The sequence below is a fragment of the Danio rerio genome, chromosome 14, assembly GCF_049306965.1.
Source record: "Danio rerio strain Tuebingen ecotype United States chromosome 14, GRCz12tu, whole genome shotgun sequence".
Classification (NCBI taxonomy): domain Eukaryota; kingdom Metazoa; phylum Chordata; class Actinopteri; order Cypriniformes; family Danionidae; genus Danio; species Danio rerio.
The window spans coordinates 52,365,652-52,379,071 of record NC_133189.1 but is presented as its reverse complement, the minus strand read 5'-3'; the positions used below and the strand labels follow the sequence as shown (position 1 = coordinate 52,379,071).

General features: G+C 37.0%; 2 long non-coding RNA genes across 2 annotated transcripts; both read right to left on the bottom strand.

Annotated features, from left to right (window-relative positions):
* Nucleotides 1-348: 348 nt before the first annotated feature.
* Nucleotides 349-4,694, bottom strand: LOC141377627 (uncharacterized). Its single transcript, XR_012390060.1, has 3 exons — nt 3,501-4,694; nt 1,776-3,207; nt 349-1,555 (listed from the first exon to the last, which is right to left on the bottom strand). It is a non-coding gene; the product is annotated as an uncharacterized lncRNA (long non-coding RNA).
* A 3,880-nt stretch (nt 4,695-8,574) lies between these two features.
* Nucleotides 8,575-13,098, bottom strand: LOC141377603 (uncharacterized). The gene is made up of 2 exons (XR_012389993.1): nt 11,497-13,098; nt 8,575-10,008 (listed from the first exon to the last, which is right to left on the bottom strand). It is a non-coding gene; the product is annotated as an uncharacterized lncRNA (long non-coding RNA).
* Nucleotides 13,099-13,420: the final 322 nt, after the last annotated feature.

The following is a 13,420-nucleotide window of genomic DNA, read 5'->3' as shown; positions in this document are numbered from 1 at the left end:
AGGGGTCATTTTTAAAAAGTTAAAAAACATTATTTGTGGCATATTTTGAGCTGAAACCTACACACTTTATGCACATAAGGGGGGATAATAGGTCTCCTTTAAATGAAAAAATCTATAAATTGTGAAGAATGCAGCAATTTGCAGCAGCGCAACAATTTTCAACACTGATAATAACAATAACAAGAAAAGCACGTGTGTGTATAAATATATATATATATATATATATATATATATATATATATATATATATATATATATATATACACACATTAATAATAATAACTGAATTTTTTTTATCTTAGTCATGATGACAGTAAATAATATTTAACTAGATATTTTTCAAGACAAGTGACATTTAAAGGTGTAACTAGGTTAATTAGATTAACTAGGCAGGTTAGGGTAATTATGCAAGTTATTGTATAACGACAAACCATAAAATGGTTTTTAAAAATGTAGAAACTGCTTTTATTTTTGACAAAATAAAGCAAGTAAGACTTTATCCAGAAGAAAAAATATTATCAGACATACTGTAAAAATTTAATTGCTTTGTTAAACATTATTTGGGAAATATTTAAAAAAGAAAAAAAAATCAAAGGGGCATAAGTAGTAAGTATATACTACTTATAAGCAGTAAGTGGTGATGCAGAAAAAAATACAGAAATAAATTCAGTTTTGAAGTAAATTTAGTGAATTTGTGAAAATACTTGGTCCCTTATTTATCAGGGGCCGCCACAGCGGAATGAACCACTAACTTATACAGATTATGTTTAACACAGCGGATGCCCTTGCAGCCACAACTGAGTACAGGACACCCATACACACTCATGCACTATGGCCATTTTAGTTTATCCAATTCCCCAATAGCGCATGTCTTTGGACTGTGGTGGAAACCAGAGCACCCAGAGGAAACCCACGCCAACTCGTGGAGAACAAATCCACATAGAAACACTAACTGGTCCAGCCAGGACTCGAACCAGCAACCTTCTTGCTGTGAGGCGTACATAGAAGATTGTTATATTAAGTTGTAATAATATTTCACAATATCACTGTTTATTTTATTTTATTAATTTGAAAAATTAACCACGAAGAGCAAGAGACTTTGTAAAGAATTCAGAATTCTCATAGAATTCTCTTTCTCGTTTTCGTATTTTGTGATTCATGTTTTTTTTTTTCCCCACTTTATTTATGCTTTTGAATTGCATTATTGGATCTTGATCTTATTTCCATCGACTTTTACCCTTGAAAAGTTTGAAAAAGTGGCTTTTATAAAAAATTTTATTAGTTTAAAGTGATATATTGTCTGAGTTGGTGTTGTCTATTACGTGACAAAACCCTTATAATAAACTGCCATTACATTTTCTGTTATTTTACAGACTTATTTCTCTATATATTATTTCTTATGCATTATATTATTTCAAACTACTAAAATGTCAATAAAAGTCACTTTGTTAAACTGTAGAATTGAATTTTCAACATTAAAAAAAGTCGACAGAGCGGAGATCAACATCCCATAATGTAATTTACAACTGTAAACAAAAGGAAAACACTTGTGAATCTCAAAATGAAGAGTTCAGATGTAAAAACCTCTAAATGCCATTTGATTTCTCCTTCAAAACCGAGCATTTTTCTCAACCTCCTATGTTTATGTTAAATTATTTCACTATACAAACGATGAAAATACTATATTCATTGAAATAAAATGCAATTAAATGAAGGAAAAATCTTTATTTTAGAGGAAAAGTTAAGGTGGCATTTAGAGGTTTTTGCATCTGAACTCTTCAATTACAGAACTTTTTTTTTTTCGGTGAGGAATTGCACTCCGTTTTGACAATTAACTCAATATTTCTGGAAATGCATCAATAAAAGCAGTTCTAACATCCAATGCATTTGCTGTCCACAAAGGAAAGGTTTGCAAAGGCATGAAGGCGAGTAAACGTTCGTATTCATTTTTGGTTAAAAACTCTAAAGTATGTTAATAGAATTCTCTGGAACGAGCTTTTCGGTTGTGTGATAAAAGCGACTGCAGCTATTATGTTGTCTTATGAGGCCGTGCTGAACTGTGGTTATTTTTAAGACACTGAAACTCTAGCGAGTCTCCTGAATTAATCATCACCAATATGCAGTTCTCTGGAGGCTTTTTCCAGTTTGTTCCGTCTTCAGTGGTTCATTTTGTTCTTTTGAATGCTTGATGAGTTTTCAAGGGCATCATCATGTTTCGAACTAATCAAAACGCAAGTCTTCGGGCCCTCAGTTAAACATGTAAACAACAGCTACCAGAAAAAAAAAAAGATCAAACAATCCAGCTGGAATCTCGTTTCATTTAACAAAAAAATACAAAAAATGAAAATGCAGCATCGTATTTATCAAAATCAATAATGCTAACAGAGTCAAACAGCTTGGAGGAAGTATCAGAAAAAACAACAACATCCCATGTGTTTCTCACGAGAGTGTATTAATAGTACACATATTCATATTTCTCCTCTAAACTTAATGCTGTGTATTAGAAGAGAATTAGTCTGTGATATTGTTCATTCTTCTGGCTTTTTTTTTTTTTTGTGGTGGTATTGAAATGTCTTTTCTGCTCCTTTTGTTTGTTTATTTGTTCAGTATTTGGCCTCGGGAGTCCGTGAGAGTTAGCTTATCTACAATGCAAGACTCAGAGGAGGTGCTGCGTTTCCTTCATCGGAATTTAGTTTGTGTCATCACACTTTGAAAGATTCATTCATTTCTTTCAGCTTAGTCCTCTGTTTATCATCTTTCAAAGTAGGGCAGCAGGGCATAGCGGTGGTGCAGTGGGTAGTACGATCGCCTCACAGCAAGAAGATGCCACCCATCTGGGAAAGGAGGAGGAGTAGGAGTGGAAGGGGGGTTCTTCAAAACAATATGATATGGAACTTAGGGTATTTATAGAGGCTCAGGAATCGCAGACAACCCAAGTCTCCCGGAAGTAGCGGGAGTATCCCTCAAATGCACAGACACTCCCGGATGCCCGCAAATAAATAATAATCTCCTGGAAATCGCGCGTCTCCCGCTCGGTCCTTAATTACGTTGCACACCCCTCTCTCCACTGAATCCCTCCTAGCTCTTTAGGTACGTTGCACGCAACTCACCCCCACCGCTCTTCAGGTATGTCATGTCGCGTGCACAACTCCCACCGATCTTCGCACACGCCGCCCTACTAAGATATGCTGCTCACTCCCCCCCTCTCTCTCTCTTCGGGGACCCACTCCCACGAATCAACTCTGTATCCCCCGGAAATGACTTTTCCCAACTTGGGATGTCTGGAATCGTCTGATTGGTGAATCATGAATTGAATAATGCAGCACCAGCTACAAGTAATCATAAGCACGTGATACTCTCGAAATTAGTTTAAAAACAAACTACACATAATATTGTTTATTGCAACATATTTTGGTGCAGTAAATCGTACAACAAAAAAAATATATTGTGACAGGAATAGTTGAACAAAGAGCAAACGTAATTTTTTTAGTGCACAACACATATACAACTTTTTCTCATTTTGATTGTATTGTAACAATATGCACCTTTTGTAAAGTTGTTCTCGAACATTAATTATTGTGAAAAGTGCAATACAAAACACTTAAATTGAACACAATAAAAAATTATTTCTCAGTAAAAAAAAAAAAAAGCCAAAAGAACAGGACTATTTTGGGAGCTGAATGTTTTTTTTTTCCTTCCCTGTAAGCACTTGAATACTTGTTAAACGTCACCCTGTCTGACAGGGCCAGCATGTGCCTTTGTCACACTGGGCTTTTATTCGTCTCAAATGCACAAGGGGCTGCACATTGTCAGTAAATGAGTCATGATAGCACTTTATTGTGCTTGCCATTTTCTCCATTTTTCACCTTTCATAGCGCCTGTCATCTTCAAAAGAGCATTGGTTTGTTTACATGTACAGAGCTTTGTATCGAGAACAGCTCAGGCGATGCAGGTTAATATAACTCTGAGCTCTGAAATCTGATGACTGTGATCAACACAAAGCAATAATGTGTAATTTGTGAATTAACAAGAAATGTCCATTCAGGCACTTGATTATTTCCATCAAATGCATCAATGCACAAGTCATTTATTGATTTGTGTTCAAAAAGCATCTTTGTGGAAGGAAGAGAACAACAAGTTTTCATTTGTGTCTCCTTAAATGCAAAAATAGCTGCTGCCCCCTTTCTAGAAGGAAGATCCTTTACAGCTTGTGCTTTAGTTACTATGATAATAACAAACAAAACATCTGCATGTGTTTTAAAACATTATCTACATAAACTCTTAATGCTTTTTGGCTTGAATCAATGCCTGCTTAGAGTATTAAACTAAATGAAAACTCTGATGATATAGGAAGAACTCAAGTCTACACACGCGTCATGAGTGAATTTCTAGAGTTCACTCTTAGCTGATAATTAGAGTATAAAGCTTGTTTGGCATCCTGTCCCGGGAGAGAGCCCTGAGCTCATAAGATCCTCAAGCCCTGGGCTCACTCCTGTTTGCAAGGCAAGAAGGGAATTTGAGCATAGGTAGATCTCGAGAACTCTCCTGCTGTAGTAGCAAATGAACAGATAATGATTGCTCTTAAGTGATAGCTACATACTAGGAGCATGTCTATGGTGCTGATTTGGATTAGTCAGTTAACTTAAGTTACATGTTTTCGATGGTTGGAGGAAACCGTGGAACCCGGATAAACCCACGTGAGCACGAGGAGAACATGTAAACTCTACACAGAAATGTCAGCTTGCTTGGTAAGGACAATAACCGGTTACATTTTTGCTGTGATGCAACAGTGCTAACCACTGGGCCACCGTGCCACCCATCTGGAAAATGACGAGTAGGGGTGGAAGGTGGGATTGTTTAAAACAAAGAAGGTTGTGATATGGAACTCAGGGTATTTGTAGCGGCTTAGGAATCGTCTGATTGGTAAATCATAAATTGGATAATGCTGGACCAGCCGCAAACACTCACGTGATCCTCTCGAAATTAGTTTAATTAGCCGGATATATATATATATATATATATATATATATATAAATTATTTTATATTTCTACCATAATTTAACAGTTAAAATCCGGTCAATTTTACAGATTTTTATTTATTTATTTTACAGTTCCAGAAAAATAGCTTTCATTGATTTTAGAGTCCCTCTCTTTTTCACTCTCTTGTTCTTACTCTTGAGTGCTTAATAAATAAAGATACAATCCGTGAAAGCTTGGTGTAGCCTACAGATTTTTTTTTTTAGTACAGTGAAACAGGACACTTGTTCACCCATGTGTGTGAATTATAGCACCTATAGTTCTCAGCAAACCATCATCTCTGACAACTCTGGCATGCATGAAACATACCTGATTGATCAACTTTAGATAAAATTGACAGATTTCATTAAACTCTCATTAATACCATGGTCACACTAGAGTTTGAGCTTGCGAAATTCTGTCATACGGTGCTGTGAAAAGGGGCAAGATGAAACAAGATGATTAGACATTTAAAAAATAAAGCGATTAGTCCATATTTGACAATTCTGCACAGAGAGGTCATGTTTTAATCCTCAATGTGATTTTGCAGGTTAAAGTTCACCAAGCTTGAACTTCGCAAAACAGTGAATGGCAAAACTGAGAGGGGTGTGGATGCAGACCTGATGCAGTGCAATCTGAGCTGCATCCAATGCTTTTTAATGCGCTCACCAAACCCTACCCCTAACCCTACCCGTCACAGTGACGTCACTCACTCCGTTGAGTGCATTGTCTGACATTGCATCGCTGAGTGATGCTAATAATAATAACATTATACAAAAGCAAATTGAATGAACTGAAAAAGCCTCCCGAGATGAAGAAAGTAAGGCAGTGGTTTTTAAATTCATGTAGGCTAGAAATTAATATGTTTTGTAATATTTTAATCATTTATATCCTATATATATCCTAAATATGTATCTTTTTTATATGTAAAGATATTTGCGTATTGCTCTACATCTTGTGTAGTGTGTAAGCCAGGTGCACTTTGCACCAGACAATAGACCGACTTTGTTCTGGTCTAAAGAACAGACTATTTACAGTTTCTCAAAATAGCAACACACCAAAACATGCCTGCTTTTTTAGACCAGAACGTCTATGGGCGCACATGAACGCAAATTAATTTGCTATTTAAACAGCGTGGCGCAACTACTCAAAATGACCCTTACGCTGAGCTTAAAGTAGCAAAAGACTATTGCGCCAGGTGCCACATTGCGCCAGGTGTATGATAGGGCCCTTTATGTTTTGCTTTTATTTTCAGTTTCTCCATGAGAAGCTGCCGTCTGTTTTTTTATGTTTGGTTTTCGGCTTGCTTATTAAATTAATTAAACAGTTTTATCATACTAGCATAAATGATCTGCATGTGACCTCCTGATGGGGGGAAAAAATCATGTACTAGTTCACATGATAGCAACATTGCAATATAAAGAGAGCAAAAAGTCTTAAGTTGTGCACATACTGAAAAGAAATTTGCAAAAGCTAATTAGTAAAACTTTTCAAAAGTATCTTGTTTACACTTCGGCTTATTAAGAATCTTCAAAACACAAAAGTCTATCACTTTTAGGTCTTGTTTCTTCCCAAGGCATTCATTTCTCTGGAGAATTTTTTAATCTTTGAGAGGTCATGCATTGATTATTATGCTTGGGGATGACAGTGTTAACTTCTGTTTGAGTGCTGGACTAGACTGGACTTCATATATAAAGCGATAAAGATGAAACCGCAAGCAAAAGGAGTTTATTCAAAACAGATTTTTATCGAAACCTCAAGTGTCAACGTCTTTGAAATCCAAATCCCAGGCATGTTTCTTTGCCCTTATGAAAATGCATCTTGTCTTATCATCTGAAAATAATGGGACATGGTTGTCAATCTGTAATTAATTGGAGTCAAAGGTGTTTTTAAAAAAATATATATGCTCAAAGGCACTTATTTTAGCAAATTGTGTTTTGTGAGCTGTCCAACATGTGCTGCACAACAAAACTAGTTTTCATATAGTCAAATATTACTGTACATTGCACTGCATATGACAAAATAAAATTAAATCATTAAATATTCATTTATTATTTTCCTTCGGCTCAGTACCTTATGTAGCAGGGGTTGCCACTGCAGAATGAATGACCAACTATTCCAGTAAATGTTTCACGCAGCAGATACCCTTCCAGCCACAACTCTACACTGGTAAACACTCTTGCATTCACTACGGCCATTCATTCATTTTCTTGTCGGCTTAGTCCCTTTATTAATCCCGAGTCGCCACAGCGGAATTAACCACCAACTTATCTAGCGCATTTTAACGCAGTGGAAGCCCTTCCAGCTGCAACCTATCTCTGGGAAACATCCACACACTTATTTAAACACACACTCATACACTACTGTCAATTTAGCCTACCCAATTCACCTGTACCACATGTCTTTGGACTTAAGGGGAAATCGGAGCACCCGGAGGAAACCTACGTGAACGCAGGGAGAACGTGCAAACTCCACACTCCACCTCGCCAACTGAGCTGTGGTTCGAACCAGCGACCTTCTTGATGTGAGGCGACAGAAACTACCTACTACGTCGTCTCACAACGGATGCTGCCTACTAAGCCACCGTAACGCCCCTTTTTATATGTTATTTGCCTCATTTTCTATTTACTTATGAGGCTTAAATACTGCATTTTAGTGACATATTAAGCATTGTTTTTTGCTGGATTAGCTTGTAGGATGGTGATTATAACCACATGCTTTGATATATCAAAAACATTTCCTAAAGATTTAAAATAAAGAAATATGAAAACAATACTTTTTATGAATTCAATGATTTTCCCTCACTAATCTTATTGTGCTACAATCTGGTCCCACAAGAACATTGCATCATTAAAACCATTGTATATTATCTATAAACAAACTAAAATTTTTAGCTAAAAAGCCAAGGAGCTATCATCATTGTAACTATTGCACAACAAAAATTACTAACATTCGACAGTTTCTTATTTTATGCTGATGTGTGTTTAATGCGTTTGATGATCTTGCACCACAAACCCTCAAACAATGTGTGATTGTCTGCAAGGACAAAATTAGACAGATTAGGTCATCGGTCAGAGATGATTGTTAAGTTAAGCTTAAGAGAAACGATTTTAGACAATCTGTTTTTTTCATTAACGTTGATATGATTTTTAAACCCATTTCTGGTATTTTCATAGAAATTTGCCTATATATATATATATATATATATATATATATATATATATATATATATATATATTTTTTTTTTTTTTTTTTTTTTTTATGATCTTATACATTGTATCATTTGTCATTGAATGATGATCAGTGCTCAGCCGTCAGAAAGCGTGATGTCACTTGCATGATGACGTACATCACAGACAGACACGCTGCCAGCACTCAGCAGTTGGTTAAGCTCTTTCGCAGAAAGTTTTAGCTACAATATGAGTGTCCTGAACACAGTTGTGAATGAACAAGCTTCCACAAGTAAGAATGCAGACGAATTAGTTGATGAGAGAGGATGCAGTGGTGTGGAAGTGCTTCGGCTTTTTAAGTTCCGATAAACTTTGCAGCATATAATTATTTTTCTTTTTCTGTTTTTTAAGATGTGGATGTCATTAGGGATGGGAAGTTCAGATCATTTTACTGACTCAGATCTTTGAGTCTCTTTCATCGAGACGAACAAATCTTTTTTCGAGTCATTTCGTTCATTTGGTTCGATTTGTCAAAATATTATTAAAATGTTATGAATTGCTTCCAAACACATCTACAACTAGCCTAAAATGTTGATCACACGACAAATAAGTCATAAATTGAATATTATGAGGAGAAAATAATAATTCAATGTTTACCTGCTGTTTTGTCTATGACGGTATTGTTGTCTCTTTGCTCAGCTCACCTCTTCATGTCTTTATATGTTAGTGGTTCGTTCAGGATACACTTACAGTCACATATAATCTTAACCGAAGTACAGTCTGAGCCGATAGCAGTCATGTTAATTAGTTCACCTTTCGAGTCTTCTGGTTCTTGAGTCGTTCGTTCATCACGTGACAGATTGACTCAAACACAAGGACTTGAGAGATGAATGGATCAATTCTTTTTCTGGCTCTAAACGCATATGATTGGCATGTGAGAAACGAATGACTCAGACCCGATAGAGGACTCGAGAAATGAACGGATCAATTCTTTTTCTGGCTCTAAACGCATATGATTGGCATGTGAGAAACGAACGACTCAGACCCGATAGAGGACTCGAGAGATGAACGGATCAATTCTTTTTCCGGCATTAAACGCATATGATTGGCTTCTGCCTTTCTGCGATGAATGACTCAAAAGGCTTGAAATGTACTATACCACCCGCACAAATGTGCACACGCGCAGATGAACGAATCACTCTCTGAGAGGACACGTAGTTCCCGAGTCATACTGGAAGATTTGTTCAAAATGAATGAATCGATCAAGAACGACCCATCACTAGATGTCATAATTGTAAGATATATTTATTGTAAGTGTTGCAGGCCCCGTCTCCAGCAGACAGATTACTGTAAACCTGTAAAACAGAATAATAAAGTGAAAACCAGAGTCGCATCTGCTCCCTTGCAGCTCCTCTGGCAATCTGCTAATTTATTGTACTGCATCACAAAATAACAATAAATTTGCTTTTAAATCATTTACAATTGACAATATACTAGCTGTCTCGCACATTTTGTCACTTTAGAACAGATAAAATCACTCATATACTCACTCATGTCCACAACAACAAAAATCAATCACACTGTCTTATCTTCTCATTTTCCCCCTTTTAGTTGTCCTTAAAATACTCAATACACATCTTAATCAGTATCAACAATTATTAATTACAAATATATTATTTATAGATGCACATATAAAGCTGTAAAACTGGTATAAACTCAGCAATACTCTTATTCTCAGTCAATGTGAACTGAACTAAACTATTTTCTCTCATATGAAGGCATTTTCAGAGAAACCCCTTAGCTGCAGCAAGCTTGGTAAAGTCTAGATCAGATATGCGGCCGGCCGGCAGTGCACTATGCACATTAATAAAGCAGCATTTTTTATGACACTGTATAACAATAATTAATATTTTTACAGTACTGTGAGGGTTGGGTTTAGGGTTGAGGGTAGGCATTAAAAAATACATTTTATTGGGTAATTTAATAGATAACATAAGTAATACTCGGTACAACTACAGTTTTTACATTACTGTCATGACGGTTGGGTTTAGGGTTGGGGTAGATGTTAAAGGGCCATGAAACCCCCTCGTTTCAGCAGGGTGTTTTCACACCTCTACTTTGGAAAAAGTCAGAAAAGTGGGCGTGTCCAGCTCTGTTTAGGGGGGAGTGTCGGAGGAACTAAAGTGGGAGGGTGTGGGAGTGTCTATTTGGGCACGCGCGAGTTTCAGTCAAAATACTCACACACAGGAGAAAGAGATGGTGTTTAACCTACATGGACATCTGTAGTGGAATTATTTGCCAAATTATTAAATGGTGGATTTTAACTGCAGTTTGGCTCTTCTATTCAGGGGATTCATTCATGCCCCTCGTGACAAACGCAATATTTGATTCGAGGATCTGCTCTAAGCGTGTATTTTTCATGCAATGTTTGATACCGCACGGCGATTGAGAGAAAAAAAAACCTCAGCATTTTCCGGAAACTTAGATGCACACGGCAGGTAGTGTCAGAAAGCCGCGTGTGTTATTCCGGTCACTAAATGCGGTTAAAAACCCTACACGAGGTTTTACGAGTTTGGTTGTCGTCCTAACATGTTACGGTGCAATAGTTAACTTAGTTCGATACGAACAAACTGAATAAACAAAGAGCACTAGTCGCTCACTTACCAAATCTGTAGAGACAGGACAATCACCAGCAACTAGAGCCGCGTCTTTATGAAGAGAATACTATAAGCGATTGCAGATCTCAGCGTTTGCAGATGAGAACAGCTCTCAGGTAAACAATAATCCTCCTTAGACACGTAAGTTATTGTTGTCGAGCCTCGCGTACACTGTTAATCCACATGTGAGTCTGAGCTCTCACAGAGTGAAAAAGAAAACAAAACTTAACTGCAGCAAACTATAAAAGCAACACTTCACGCTTGTTTTGCCAACACAACGTGGCGTCTATGTCGTGTAAACACAGTAATGAATATTAATGAATTGCACAATAGAGCGCGCTGATTGGTTTGAACCAAGCCTTACTCATGCATTAATGCAACACACTGTAAGACTTAATAAGACTCACTCTGGCACAGACGCCCAGTGTGCACGCTGGAATACAGGCTATTATGTCATGGCCGTGACGCAGCTTCAAAAATTCGTTTCAAACAGGAAGTATGAATTTGCTTGAAATAACGCAAAAACAACCAATTTACACTTTTTAGTAAAATATAGGTGTCTTAATAGTGTTTTTAGCAGTGTGGGACACATATAAGACTGTCAACAGCTCAAAAAATGTGTTTTGGTGTTTCGTGACCCTTTATTAAAATACAAAAATGGTCACGTGACCATTAAGCTCGCCAAACGACAGTGCTAAGTGAGCCTCACGGAGCCTTTTAACCTCAATAACTGAACTCATTACAAGTCTAAACAAACTGATTTTCCCTTAAAACAACTAATACAATAACATAGACTGTTATAGCGATCACTGGAGCACACTTAACTTATTTTTTACATTAGTGCAAACATAACATATAATTGGCACTCAAACATACTCTTCAATCACCTCATACACTTGTACATATTCCACAAATCAAAATAATACACATTCACTATAATAGTATGGTTAGTTTGTCTATATTTACCTGTAAAACTGGATAATAAAGTGAAAACCACAGTCACGTCTGCTCCCTTACAGCTCCTCTGGCGATCTGAGGGAGCGCGCAGTTCACCGTGGTAGATTCCCCGGATTGAGTATCAAAATACAAGTCCTCTCCTTGAAAACGCAAATGTCCACTATTTTGAAAACAAATACCGCACGAATATATTTTATAACTGTTACACCTAAATAAACAAATGTAAACAACACAATTGTATATACACTTTATGTGTATCACATAAGGTATTATTTTGATTTTTAAATATTCAGCATATACAAAATAAAATAAATACAAATAAAAAGTGAACATTAATTTTTTGTATTGTTTATTTAAAAAAAATAAAAAGTTATTAGAGCCTGGAGGTATTATATACTTTGCATATTCAGATTGCAGACATTTGTAGGTACAGACGTCCATTGTGTGCGTTCTTGGCAGTTTTTTCCTGTTTTTTTTTTTTTTTTTTAATTGTCCAGATCAGGGCCGGAGTGGGACTCCTTTTCAGCTCTGGAGTTTCAAGCCTCAGACCAGCCCACCTCAGTTCACGACTTACTATATTAAATAATGTTATTTCCAAATCAGTTTCTAATGGCACTATCACGTCTTTTTCAAGAAAAGAGCTGCTTTAAAACTTCAAATGTTCAGCAAACCCTAACAGTATTATATGTCTTAATAATAAAAATGAGAAATAAACAAATAAATTAATTACTCAGGTGAGGTTCGAACCCGGGTTGGCGGTGTCGTAACGAAACGTGCTGACTACTGGACCACAACAGCTTTTCTGATGTTGTAAATCATCTGAGTTACATCATCATTAACCTGCAGGCTGCATTTTGCTCACAGGGCTGCGAAAAAATAAATACAAAGAGCGGCGCTGCGGCAAAATAATGAATAAAAAGAGTGAGGCTATGGTCAAATAAATAAATGAAAAAAGTGCGACTGCTGAGAGAAACAGAGTCTGGAGCTAGGGACACCCGCCCTCACGGCCAAAAAACGGACCGGCCTATCTGAAATTCTCCCTGTCCCCCTGATTAGCCAATCCGGGCCTGGCTCATATCGATATCGAAATTATATCAAAGTAACCGAAATAAAAATATAAAATATTTTGATATATATAATTTTTGCCAAATCCTCCAGCCCTAATACCAGTGCATATCAGAGAGAGTAGCACTTTTAATAATTTTAAAACTGTTCTTAAAATTTGGCTCAAACTAAATTAAATATGCAGCCACTGATTTGATTTTATTTTACTGACAATGATGTGTTGTATGTATTCCCTGCTGAAAAATCCAGCTTAAACCAGCCTAGGCTGGTTGGCTGGTTTAAGCTGGTCGACCAGGCTGGTTTTAGAGGGGTTTTGGCCATTTCCAGGCTGGTTTCCAGCCATTTCCAGCCTGGTCTTAGCTGGTCAGGCTGGGAGATGACCAGCTAACACCAGCTTGACCAGCCTAGCCAGGCTGGGAGCCCAGCCCAAACCAGCTATGTCCTACTTAAACCAGGCTGGTCAAGCTGGTTTTAGTTGGATTTAGCTGGTAATTTTCCAGCCTGACCAGCTAAGACCAGGCTGGAAATGGCGAGAAACCAGCCTGGAAATGGCCA